The sequence below is a fragment of the Rhinolophus hipposideros genome (assembly GCF_964194185.1).
Source record: "Rhinolophus hipposideros genome assembly, chromosome: 3".
Taxonomy (NCBI): Eukaryota; Metazoa; Chordata; class Mammalia; order Chiroptera; family Rhinolophidae; genus Rhinolophus; species Rhinolophus hipposideros.
In genome coordinates this window covers 53,342,560-53,354,915 of record NC_138049.1, presented here as the reverse complement: position 1 = coordinate 53,354,915, position 12,356 = coordinate 53,342,560, and the positions used below count along the sequence as shown (strand labels likewise).

At 36.4% G+C, this 12,356-nt stretch overlaps 1 long non-coding RNA gene across 1 annotated transcript; it reads left to right on the top strand.

Moving 5' to 3' along the window:
• Window positions 1-405: 405 nt before the first annotated feature.
• On the top strand, window positions 406-7,406 carry LOC308495910. The gene is made up of 3 exons (XR_013993074.1): window positions 406-742; window positions 882-1,020; window positions 5,688-7,406. It is a non-coding gene; the product is annotated as an uncharacterized lncRNA (long non-coding RNA).
• The last annotated feature ends 4,950 nt before the right edge of the window (window positions 7,407-12,356 follow it).

Here is a 12,356-nt window from a genome sequence, read left to right as displayed (position 1 = left end):
CGGGACTAAGTGCAGGGGAGCCATGTATCAAGAGAAGAATTGGTTGATGGTTTTGTTGAAGTTAATTGCAATCCTAAAATTCAATTGTCCACGGACCCAGCCTTAAAAGAATTTACAGTTTAGTTTATGAGACAAGACAAATGCATCAAAAGGTAAATAATAAATGTGATGATGCCATGTGATGAGAGATACTAACAAATATGTGCAAGGAATTCACATGACACATTGTTCTCAGTACAGTTCCAGAGGCTTAAAGGAGAAGAAGAAATGAAAATAGACTGTGTCTAAAACTGCGCTGTCCAGTGGGGTAGCCACTAGCCAAATGTGGCTATTTACATTTGAAATGTGGCTGATCTAAATTGAGACATGCAATAAGTACAAAGTACACCCAGATTTTGAAGACTTAGTATCAAAAAAAAAAAAAAAAAAAAAAAGGAGGGGGCTGGGCCAGTGGCTCAGGTGGTTGGAGCTCTATGCTCCTAACTCCAAAGTCTGCCTGTTCGGTTGCCAGTTCAACTCCTCGAGTCCTCTCAACCACAAGATTGCCGGTTCGACTCCCACAAAGGATGGTGGGCTGCGCCCCCTACAACTAGCAATGGCAACTAGACTTGGAGCTGAGCTGTGCCCTCCGCAACTAAGACTGAAAGGACAACTTGACTTGGAAGAAAGTCCTGGAAGTACACACGGCTCCCCAATAAAGTCCTGTTCCCCTTCCCCAATAAAATCTTAAAAAAAGAAAAAGGTAAAATATCTTAATTCTTACATTAAGAAATTCTATTTGGGATATATTGGGTCTATATATTACAATTAATTTCAACTGTTTTTTATTTTTTCCCTTTTTTAATGTGGCTACTAGAAAATGTTATCTTTGTCCTCTGTAGTCCCTGGCGTTTTTCCCAAAAAAATGTTAATGGAAAGACAGCCTGATGACAAGATTCCTAATGAACAAAAGGAAGTCTATCCAGAAAGTATGACTTGAGCAAAGACAAGAAAACAAGACTGCAGATGCATTCGATGATAGTGAGTAACCTGTTTGTCTATAATGGAAAGTTCTTATTAGAAGGCAATTAATGATATCAATTATCATTACATAGAAACTATTTATAAGGGTACTCAACTTTGAATTTAAAGAATTTTGTAGTGTGGACAATCAGGATTTGGCAGTTACAAGGGTGATTCAAGCCAATCACCCATGCCTGCAGAATAGGATTGTAAGACTATCAGGCATTATTGAATAGAGTAGATGGAAATTAATGGTAGTTAAGCAACCAATTAAAACTCATTGTACTTAAAAATGTATTATACCAAAAAATGTTCAAGATGAGATTAATTTAAACAAATTATAGGGCATCTCTAAAGTGGAATACTTTAGACATTAAAAAAGTATGACATGAATCTATTGCTTGATATGGGAATATATCAATATGTAAAACTGAGTAAATAGTTTGTAAAACTACATGCACAATATGAACCTTTATATGTAAGATTATATATGTGTGTGTATATGTAACTAGATCTTTGACTAAGAGTGCCTTAATTATTTTAAAATTGTCCCCAAAACAGAAAAATCTCAAGGTGAAAATATTTCCAACATTTTTTCAGTGGCTCAACAAAGTTATCCATGTTTTTGGCTCTTTTCATCTCTAAATTATATCATCCTTAGCATGTTAGCTGTTTATTCTCAGCCTGGTCACCTTATGGGTTGTCAAGATGGGTTGACAAACTCCAGACTTATCAGTATTCCATCAATCTCTTAGTATCTACTTCAGAATGTATAACCACTAGGTGGGCTCTGCTCACCTGTTCCCCACAGCCTCAGCTTCTAGGCCTTTTTGGTTTTACCTGTTCTCAATCCATTGTCCTGCTTTTTCACTATCCCAGCTTGCAACATTGGGTCTTAAAATTCCATCTTTGTTGGGCAGTTCTTTATCTAGGGCTGCCACTTAACCTCTCCATAATGCTGATTACTAAAAGACTCGATTCGAAAATTAGCTTTCCTAATGTTTTTAATAAATTATGTTGGGAAGGAAAAAAGTTAGATCACTACCTTGGGAAACACTATTGGTTGCCTACCCAACCACTATTTTTCTCCTCTTCCTTAATTAATACAATGAATTTGTTAGGGTACCAAACAACTAAAGAAATGAGAGCTCCTCCCATTACTCTGGAAGTGATTCTATTTCTCTTTCAATAAAAATGTTGTAAAGGTGGTCATGTGACCAATGGAAAGTCATCTAGACAGGATTCTGCCATATGTTTCACCCAAATGGCAAATATATGGTTATAAAATATAGACCGTTATTCTTAGCTTACTGTTCCTGATGGTGGAGTTGGCATATATTTTGCCTACTATTCTTTCCTAGACTCTACTGAAATAAAAATGTAGTAGAACAACCGAGGAATAAATAAGAGTAAAGATATGTGTTTGTATATATGCACTTATGTGGAGGGAAGGATAGTAGGTGGAGAAGAGAAGTAAAGTAAATGAAATTTCAACAATTTTCTGGAAAACAATGCTGATAGTATTTTGACTAGTAATAACACCCAAAACCATTGCCTATATACATATGTATGTATATACATATGTATATATTTCATTATTTATATATGTATATATGTATATACATATCTATATATAGTGAAGAAGCTACAGAAGAGTTGTTTGGAAGTATGACAGAGGGCAGAATTGAAAATAAGGGCTGAATACAGAGATACATTCTAAAAATGGTACAATTGAATCAATCACCACAGACATTTCCTTCTTTCATTCATAAACACTGAGAGCAGGCAAAGACATCTGCCACCAGACAAAGACAGAAACCAAGTGAGACCCAAAGTCTTACCTAAATTAATTGCATCAATTGAAGAGAGGATTAAATCAGACAGAAAAAGCAGATAACCATATGATTTCACTGACATGTGGTATATAAACCAAAAACAACAAAAGAACAAGACAAACAAATGAGAAACAAAAACTCATAGACCCAGACAATAGTTTAGTGATTACCAGAGGGTAAGGGGGGTGGGGGTTGGGAGATGAGGGTAAGGGGGAGCAAATATATAAATATATGGTGATGGAAGGAGAACTGACTCTGGGTGGTGAACACACAATGAGATTTATAGATGATGTAATACAGAATTGTACACCTGAAATCTATGTAATTTTACTAACAATTGTCACTCCAATAAATTTTTTAAAAAATTATAGAGAGGAGGTGAAAGCTTTTATGTTGAGAACACAGAGTAAAACCATTCTTATTCTGGCATTCAGGGCCAACATCTAGAGAGGCAGCAACTTGCCTACCAATCTTAAAGTGAAACTTTGTTGTGACCTCTGTGACGAGGGTTGTGGGGAGCAAGGAGGGCAGCGCAGGGTTAAGAAAAGACAGTAGCCATGAATAGAGTGCAAACAGGGCCGAGGGACCTGCAGCCTCAAGGACTGGGTGCCGAATTGAGCCTACCATTAGCGTTTATTAGTTATGTGGGGAACTAAAGGAGATAAAGCTTGTCAATCTCAAGATCTGTGAATCCTATACATCATAATAGGAAACTGATTCAAGCCAATCACCCTTGCCTGTAGGCAGCTAAACCATAAGTCTCAGGATATATGTACTTCCCCAAGGGACAAAACCTTTATACAGGTAACAACAAGATGACCACGGGGTTTTGAAAATTAATTTGGGGAACGTAATCAATAATGTTGTAAAGATTTTGTAGGGTATCTGATGGACACGTGTCCCATTTGGGAGACCACCTCAGGGAAGATGTAGATGCCTGATCACTGCACTGTACACCTGAAGCTGAACAATAATGGATGCCAACTATAATTTCATATATATATGTGTATATATATATATATATGTATATACTTACAAGAAGCGGAGTACAGCATTAGGAATAGAGACAGTGGAAATGTAATGGCTCGGTGCGATGTCAGAGGATAGTGGATGGGGGGAGGGGGGTCCACACAGTGTGAGGGATATAAATGATAAATGTCTAATTATTACTTTGTCTTGTGCACCTGAAACTAATTTTAAAAAAAGAAATCAAAAAAAAATTTTCTGTAATGTGAATATTACTTATACAATAAGAAATTTGAAACACACAAAAAAACAAAACAAACAAACAAATAAAAACCTTTATGCATATTAATAGATGGAGAACACATCATTGAATCACTTCCCTTGAAGGGTTGGGAAGGAATGCAGCCATAGAGGCAGAGGCTTTCCTTAGCTGGGGGAAGGTGGGGGCTGTGCCCACCTCTATGAACCCCGTGGATTCTCCTGTTAGTCCCCACTTGACTGCGCCTGGCTTGAATTGTTCCCCCGCACCGTGGGGAAACTTACTCATCATTGGCTGACCAGCCATCTTTCTGGGGCCAAACAGAGAGACATAAGGTTCAAGCACAAAGGTAAAGCAAAGTCCCTGCAAAGATCCGTCTCACAGACTCTCCTTTCTTTAGGGGCAGGTACAAGGAGACAGATGGGTAGGCTGCTGTGTGGCAACAAAACTTGATATTTGGCATTCCAGTCCCCGTCAGGCCCAACCCAGCCACTTAGTCACAATTCCCATATAGAAGAGAGAACTGGAACATACCTTACCTACTAAAAGCAAAAGAAAGCCACATCAATGACCAGTTCTCTCTCTGTATATATATGAACATACAATGAAAATCAACAAGTAAATCAGGAAAATCACCATTATGAAAAAGACAAAGAAAAACAGAAAAATCTATAATAACTCTAAAGAAAGCAAGTATAATTCATAAAATTAAAGAAAACAATTTTAAAAAGGCACCCAAATTTATATACTCCAGTATTCAGAATACATTCTGTCTATAATATACAAACAAGGTACTCTGAAAAAGGAGCAACCATACAATGAAGTAGAGTTCTGAGACACTTAAAAATATGATTACTTAAATAAAAATTTTAGTGGAAGTACTGGAGATTGAATCAAAGAAATCTAGAACATAGCATATATAGACATAAAAGAAAATATGAGAAAAGATATGATTCATGGAGAGCCAGTCCAGCAGACTAACATTCAACTACCATATTTCCCCCAAAATAAGACCTAACCAGAAAATAAGCCCTAGCATGATTTTTCAGGATGCCTGTAATATAAGCCCTACCCCAAAAATAAGCCCCAGTGAAGATCGTCAGCCGGACGGATGCACTTAGTATGTCCATTGCAACACACAACGGACATATTGAATTATTAAATAATAATAATATATAATTAAATATAAATAAATAATGTTATTGACATTAATACTTAAAATAAATGATAATATAAATTATAATTATTTGTAAATATCCAAACTGATGCCTTTGGACAAGAGGTAAATGCCTATGTAAACAGATGAAGTGGAGACTTATTGCCAGATGATTAATGGGAGTCCAGACACAATTCAGGAATAACATGCGTACTTGATAATGAGTTGATGTGGTTGTGTCTAATATGAACTTCATAATTCAATACGTCGTGTGTTGTAATGGACGTACTTGACGCACTCATGTGAAATAAAGAAACGTTTTCTGAATTTTGGTGCCTGCAGTTTTTCATTGCTTTTGTATGGACCATCATTCTTAACTGTCTTCATTTTTGCCACTCCTGTCTCGTAAGTCTTCAGTTAACATTTGATTTAATGGTAGATTTAAATGGCATAATATTTTGATCCCCAGACAAGACGAGTCCAAAAAGAAAGAGGTATTCTGTTGAGTACAAGAAAGGAATCTTGGGGCAAAAATCTTATGGCTTTCTGCAAAGAGAAGAAGTTGGATCTCCAAATGGTCCAAAAATGGCAAGCAGAGTACAATAACCTCAGTCAACAAGTGGACAAGGAAAACGCTAAAAAGCGCATGTGTGGATCAAGTCAGCTACCATTATTTCCTGAGCTGGAAGACATCACCTGTGAATGGATTGCTGACAGGAGAGCAAAGGCTTTGATTGTACGCAGGGCTGATGTTTAAGCATTTGCCCTTGCAATGGCACCACCGTTAGAAATATGCCCAGAGGAATTCAAAGCATCACAACACTGGCTGGATGGCTTCCTTCAGTGATATGAACTGTCTCTAAGATCGACGACACTGTTCAAGCTGGAAAATATTGAGGTTATTAAACATGCACTTGCATTCAAGTCCTTTGTTTATGGCATCGACTTTTCTAAATACCAACTCTCCAACATGATTGCTATGGATGAAACTGCAGTGTTTATGGCCCAAGGATCTCAAATGAGAATTGATCAGAGGGGTGCCTCATCAATCTACATTCCCTCCACTGGTTATGAAAGTGCACGTGTTACCTGTATTTTGGCAATTCGTCTGGATGGAAAGAATGCCCCACCTCTAATCATCACTAAGGGCAAGAAAAATAAGGTTGAACGTGTTTCAGGCATTTATGTTCTCGAAACCGAAAAAGCCTGGTGCACACAAGCAGTTTTAAGGAAGTGGGTTGATTTAATTCTTCCACTTGTTTTGCGAGGTGGCCAAAAAGGTCTGCTAGTCTGGGATTCAGCCAGCACTCACTGCTCTAAAGACATAAAAAACTTCCTTGCAGAGAGAATAGATCAAATAATGATTTCCACAGGAATGACTGCCTATCTTCAGACTGTTGATACTGCAATAAACAAGCCATTCAAGGACAATTTGCTCATGGAAATCAATGACTACATTGAAAATAAAATGGAGAGAAATCAGCGTGGAAACTTTGTGAAGCCTAGACTGCAAGAGGTTGTGACTTGGGTGAAGAATTCATGGGATAAAATCACTGACAGCTGTGTCACCAATGCACTACGAGCAGACTACATGGACATTTAAGGAGAGCTCTATTGCTGGACATGAGTGATTGGGGCCAATGGTTTTACAAGAAATAGAGTCAAGAAATTCAAGCCAGAATTTGGGGTTTGGAGAGTTATCTATGTTCCAGAAGAAGACGACATGACTGTATTTGAATAAATGTAGATTTTTGTACATGAATAAATGAATAAATGTAGATTGTTGTACATGAATAAATGTAAATTGTTGTACATGAAAAAAATAAGACATCCCCTGAAAATAAGCCCTAATGCATCTTTTGGAGCAAAAATTAATATAAGACTTAGTCTTATTTTCGGGGAAATACGCAAGTAGAAGAAACAGATTTAAAGGAAAAAAGTGAGAAAAAATTGTAATTAGAAGAGCTTTTTTTAAGAATGTAGAAGAACCTTTTTCAGATTGAGAGTGGAGATTGAGTAAATAACTGTGGAGATGTAGAAGATTGATGAGTTGGAAGCAATTTTAGTAACCTGATAGAAATGGAATCAGAACGGCAAATATAAGAGCAAATAAGAAGTGAGAAAATGAAAACACTGATGATAATCATTTTTGTGTAATAAATGCATGAAAAAAAACAAGCAATACATGAAAGAAATAATCAGAGTCTAGAGAAAGACTTTTGTCTCTATATGGGTGTTTTTAAGATAGAAAAAAAAAAAACAAAACGAGATATTGATAAAGAGCCTATAAGAAAGAGATAAGTAAGGAAATAACGAGGTAAAGTCAGACAAGTATGCATTCAAGACCAAGAGTGAAGTTATTCTTAGCCTTTATTGAGAGACATTTTCCTGTGAGACAGAAGTAGAGGATGCTTGAAAATACAGGAAAAGTTGAAGGTATTAAGGAATGTAGAGCTATAAAAATTGCAAAGTTGAATATATAATAGGAAGATATATTTCTTTTGGCAGCCTTGAAATTATGAATTGTTCAATGGATGAATATTTTAAACTATTTCCTACAAGATAATAAGATACATTACATTTTCATAAAATATTACAAAATGCAGACAAAAGCCAATGTCAAGGATGCAGTCATAGCTTAGGTTACAAAAAGTAGCACCACTCAGTCAATATACATATATGAACGAAAACTATAAGTCACACAGTTTTCATTGGCTAATTTAACTTGATATCCAATTGGTTACCCAAATGCCAGGTAAGACTCCATGATAAGTGTAAGTATGCATATGAATATATGTGTGTGTAAATGGAACTTGGAGGAAAGAAAATTAGGGGTAGTTAACTGCAAAACTAGTCATTTTAAACTAGTCTTTTGATAACCGAAACTGTTTGACTTTTTAATACAAGAAAATCATCTACCCAAAATTTGAAACTGAAATATGTTTATTCATTAATACCATTCTGTGAGAAAGGAAGAATCATTCCTTGCCAACTGTTGCCATGTTGCGACTCCTCAATGGATGATAGAAAATTAGTTAAGCTGTATATAATGAGACTCAGAATAACAGTAGCTTAAACAATAGAGTTTTCCTCTCATAACAGGCTAGGTGGGTAACCCTGGCATGGTTGCATTCTTGATTTAGTCATCCAGGAACCCAGGCATCTTTTTACTCTGCCATTTCTAGTTTGTTGTCCTCATCTTACAGTCCAAGATGACTCACAACCATGACCATATTCCAAATAGCAGTCTAAAGGAAGAGAAGAAACAGAAGCACATTCCTTTGAGAAAAGGAGCTGAAAGTACACCTATCACTTTCAGTCACATGGCCACACATAATTGTAAGGGAAGCTGGGAAATGTAGTTTTTATTTTAGGTAACACACACTCTTAAAAAGTCAGTTATATTACCATGAGAGATAAAGAGATAATTTGGAGACAAATATTTCACCCAGAAAGCTTTTCCTCCTCAATTAAAGCAAATATACTGGCATCAAACAGACAATTCTTATTAGAATGAGCCACAGGAAACAGAGTGGAATATCAAAAATAACATTTCTCTCTTTTAACCACATAGAAAGTGAGCTAGTGAAAAATGGCAAAACAAAATGCTGGATATCAATTATTTTAAGGATTAATTTTTCCTGAAGTTGAAACTATTCTTAAGCATGTTTAATATGATCAAAGTGAAGATTTCATTCTGTCCACAATAATTAAGCATATATCCCATAACCCACACTTTGCTAAGCATTAGGAAACTTTTCGAAGAAAAATATGATCTCTAGTCTTGAGGAACTTAGAGGAACTTACAGTTTGTGTAGAAGACAAATTTAGCACAAGACTATTTAAGAACAATTAAATGCTGAGTCATAAGATACTTTATGAGTGTAAAAGGAGTCCAAAGTAAAGACAGGCCATTGCTGGATTCAGGAGATTAAAAATCTTTGTGGGAACTGTGAACAGTGAACTGGGTATATAAGAATAAGTAGAATTTATTTGTAAAACCTTTCATATGCAAAAACATAAAAGGTTTATTTGTAGGATTGATTCTAGAGAATAAAGACACGTTGAACTACAAGAAGTACAAGTTGTGGCTGGTGGTAGTCTAAAGGCTAAATATGGCTGACTAAAAATGGTAGTTTATAAACAGGTTTCATTTCTGGTTTTTGCTCTGTGTTGTATCCACAAGTACCAGCAGAATGCCTGACACATAGTAAACACCAAGTGTTTGTTAAATCAATACAATTGTTTTATACTCAATGTTTCCTTTATTATGTGACTAAGGACTTACATATTATTGAGGTATAGTTTTTTTTAATAAAAAGATTGAGGTGTACTAAAGTGTACAAATCATAAATCATGAGTATACAGTGCTGTATGCCACCTCATATGACTACTACCCAAATATAGAACATTTTCAATGCTCCATAATTCTTCCTATGACCCTCCCAGTCAGCACTCAATCCTCCTACCCCACCCCAAATAGCCGCTACTCTGACTTCTATCAACATAGTATTCCTGGTTTTCAAGTTCATACACGTAAGTGAAATCATATAGCATGTCACTCAACAAGTTTTCATGTTGTTGCCACTCTTAATTTGTGACACTTGTGATACTTGAAAGATCTTTTCCACCCTCTATTTTTAAAGTCTTTTCTTATGGGAAAATCCCATAAAAGGTGTTTATTATATAGTAATATACATTAGAGGTGTCATTGATCTTTAAACTTCAAAGACAGGTTGTGCTTACTTTTAGGGTAAGTAAGGAGAGCATAACCACCATCTTATGTCATTATAGTATACTTGGTACTTCAAAAATGACAGTCAAGTTAGTATGCTGTGACTTTTTTACTCAAATCTGGAAATTCCCTACTAGAAGTTTAGGCCAACTACAGTCCCTATACAAAACCACTCTTACTTCTGAGGGTGGAGGGATTCCCCAAACTGAAGATTTGTGGAGGGATTCCTCAAACTACCTCAGTTTCAATAATTTGCTAGAAGGATTCACAGACTTCAATGGAAGCTTTTATACTCGTGGTTATGTTTTATTATAGGGAAACGTTCCATATTAAGATCAGCCAAAGAAGTGCTACCTTCGGCAGCACATATACTAAAGATCAGCCAAAGGAAGGCACAACTAGCGCAGAGTCTAGGAAGGTTTAAAATTCAGTTTCAATTGTCATCTAGCCATGGAATCAGGACACATCATTGTTTCAGCATCAGGGTTGACAGTATGCATGGAGTTACTGCCTATCCGGAAGGCTCACCTGAACTTGGTGTCCAGAATTTTGTGGGGGGGACTTCATCATGTAGGCATGATTCGTGAATTGCCCACTTGGTTAATCTCAGTTTCCAGGTCCATTGATACTGTGTGACCCGAAGCCCAAAGTCACATTGTTGGTCTTTTCGGCTAGCCAGCCCAAACCAAAGACTGTGGATATAGCCAGTCCCCACCCTAAATCATTTTGTTAGACTACCTAATATGACCCAAAGTGTTCAGGCAAACAGCAGATCCTGTAAGGCTGAAAGCAAAGGCTACATCTTCTCTTTAAGCAAGCTCCAATTCTTTACTACATACCCCCTAAATCTTCTCTAAATGGAGAATTTGTTGTTTCCAAACCCTACAATTAAATTGTGTCTGCAAAACAAATTATTTCTTAGTGATGAATTTCATGAAGTAATGGATGTGGGGAGAAGACTAAGATTGGAGTAGGGGTACTAACATTTTCTTTCCCCCCTAATTGTAATATGTATGCATGTTCTACTAAGATTAACAACCTGTAATATGTTGTTTTTAAAGTTGGACAACAGCTACAAAATAAAATTGAAAGTATCCCAGTAGACTATAAAGCTAGAATTGACCATGAGTGACAAACAAGGCTGAGTAGCATCATTGATTTTACAGTGATTTTGAAGCTTGGGAACTGGGTAACTGTACAAGACTTGCCTAGTAAAAGTGTAACTCCCAAAGATCTCTATAAGGAACAGGAAGTTGTTAAGAATGGCCGCTATATTTTGAACATTCTTTCTTTACATAAATGTGTTGAGGAGTCATCACTGAGGAACTAATACCATTACAGTTTAAAATGAAATGGAAAGACTTAAAGGTTAAGGTGCCACTTATTAATGTTATATTTCTATTTAAAATAGTTTTTAATTACTATTTTGATAGATTTAGCTTTTTTTCTAGTTTAGATATGAGTTGCAACTTTTTTTGTTCTTGTTAAGATATGGTAGAGACAGGACTTAAATTGGTGAAACAGGCTGGTGACTAAAATGACTCCTTAGCAGCTCAGGCTAAGGGCCATTGAAATCCATTAAATTCCTGCTCCATCAGGTCGCTATTAGAGTCACAGGTCAGGAAGGGCAATTTTACGTCAGGCCTAAGATTCTGATTTCGTGGACTCCAGAGGCTAGAGCGAAAGCTATACTGAGCCAAATGGAGGGTGATCTGAAGTTCATTCATCTATTCATTCAAATTTGATATATATTGAGCACCCACTATGAGTTCAGCAGATACAGTAGCAGACAAGATAAAGACTGTGTTGGTTTCTCCAGGTGATAGCTAACATTCACTGTGTACCTACATGCTGTTTACTAGTCAACTGTGCTAAGCACTCTTCCTGAAGAGGGCGTGTTACTCTCACTTTTAATAATGAGTGATTTTATCTAGATTTTACCGGTATGGAAATTGAATCTCTAAGAAGTTGATGATCTGGCTGTAAGATCAGATATCTAAAGGCCACTTGGCCAACCCTCCAAACCTGAACTTTCTTGCTATCAAAAGGCCCTTGCCAGTTGTAATGGACATAGTTTCTCAGTGTCTGAACAAATATCTCTCTTTCAATTTTTGTGCTGGATACAAGAGCCCCATCTTTTGGCAAGATGTGGAATTTCATAAAGAAAGATGACCTGGGGACTGATTACAGACTTGTCAAGGGTTACCTTATCTCTCTCTCTCTTTTTAAATTAAATAAATGGTTTATTGTCTAAGATTCTAGTATTTCTAGACCAGGAGAAGGGGCTCATTTTGGTGATAGCTTTGCCAGTTGGTGTTTATTTTGCTATTACACAGAAGAAATATAGTAGAAAAATAAGGGGATGGATAATTAATTTTAGCATGTTAGTGCTTAAAATATATA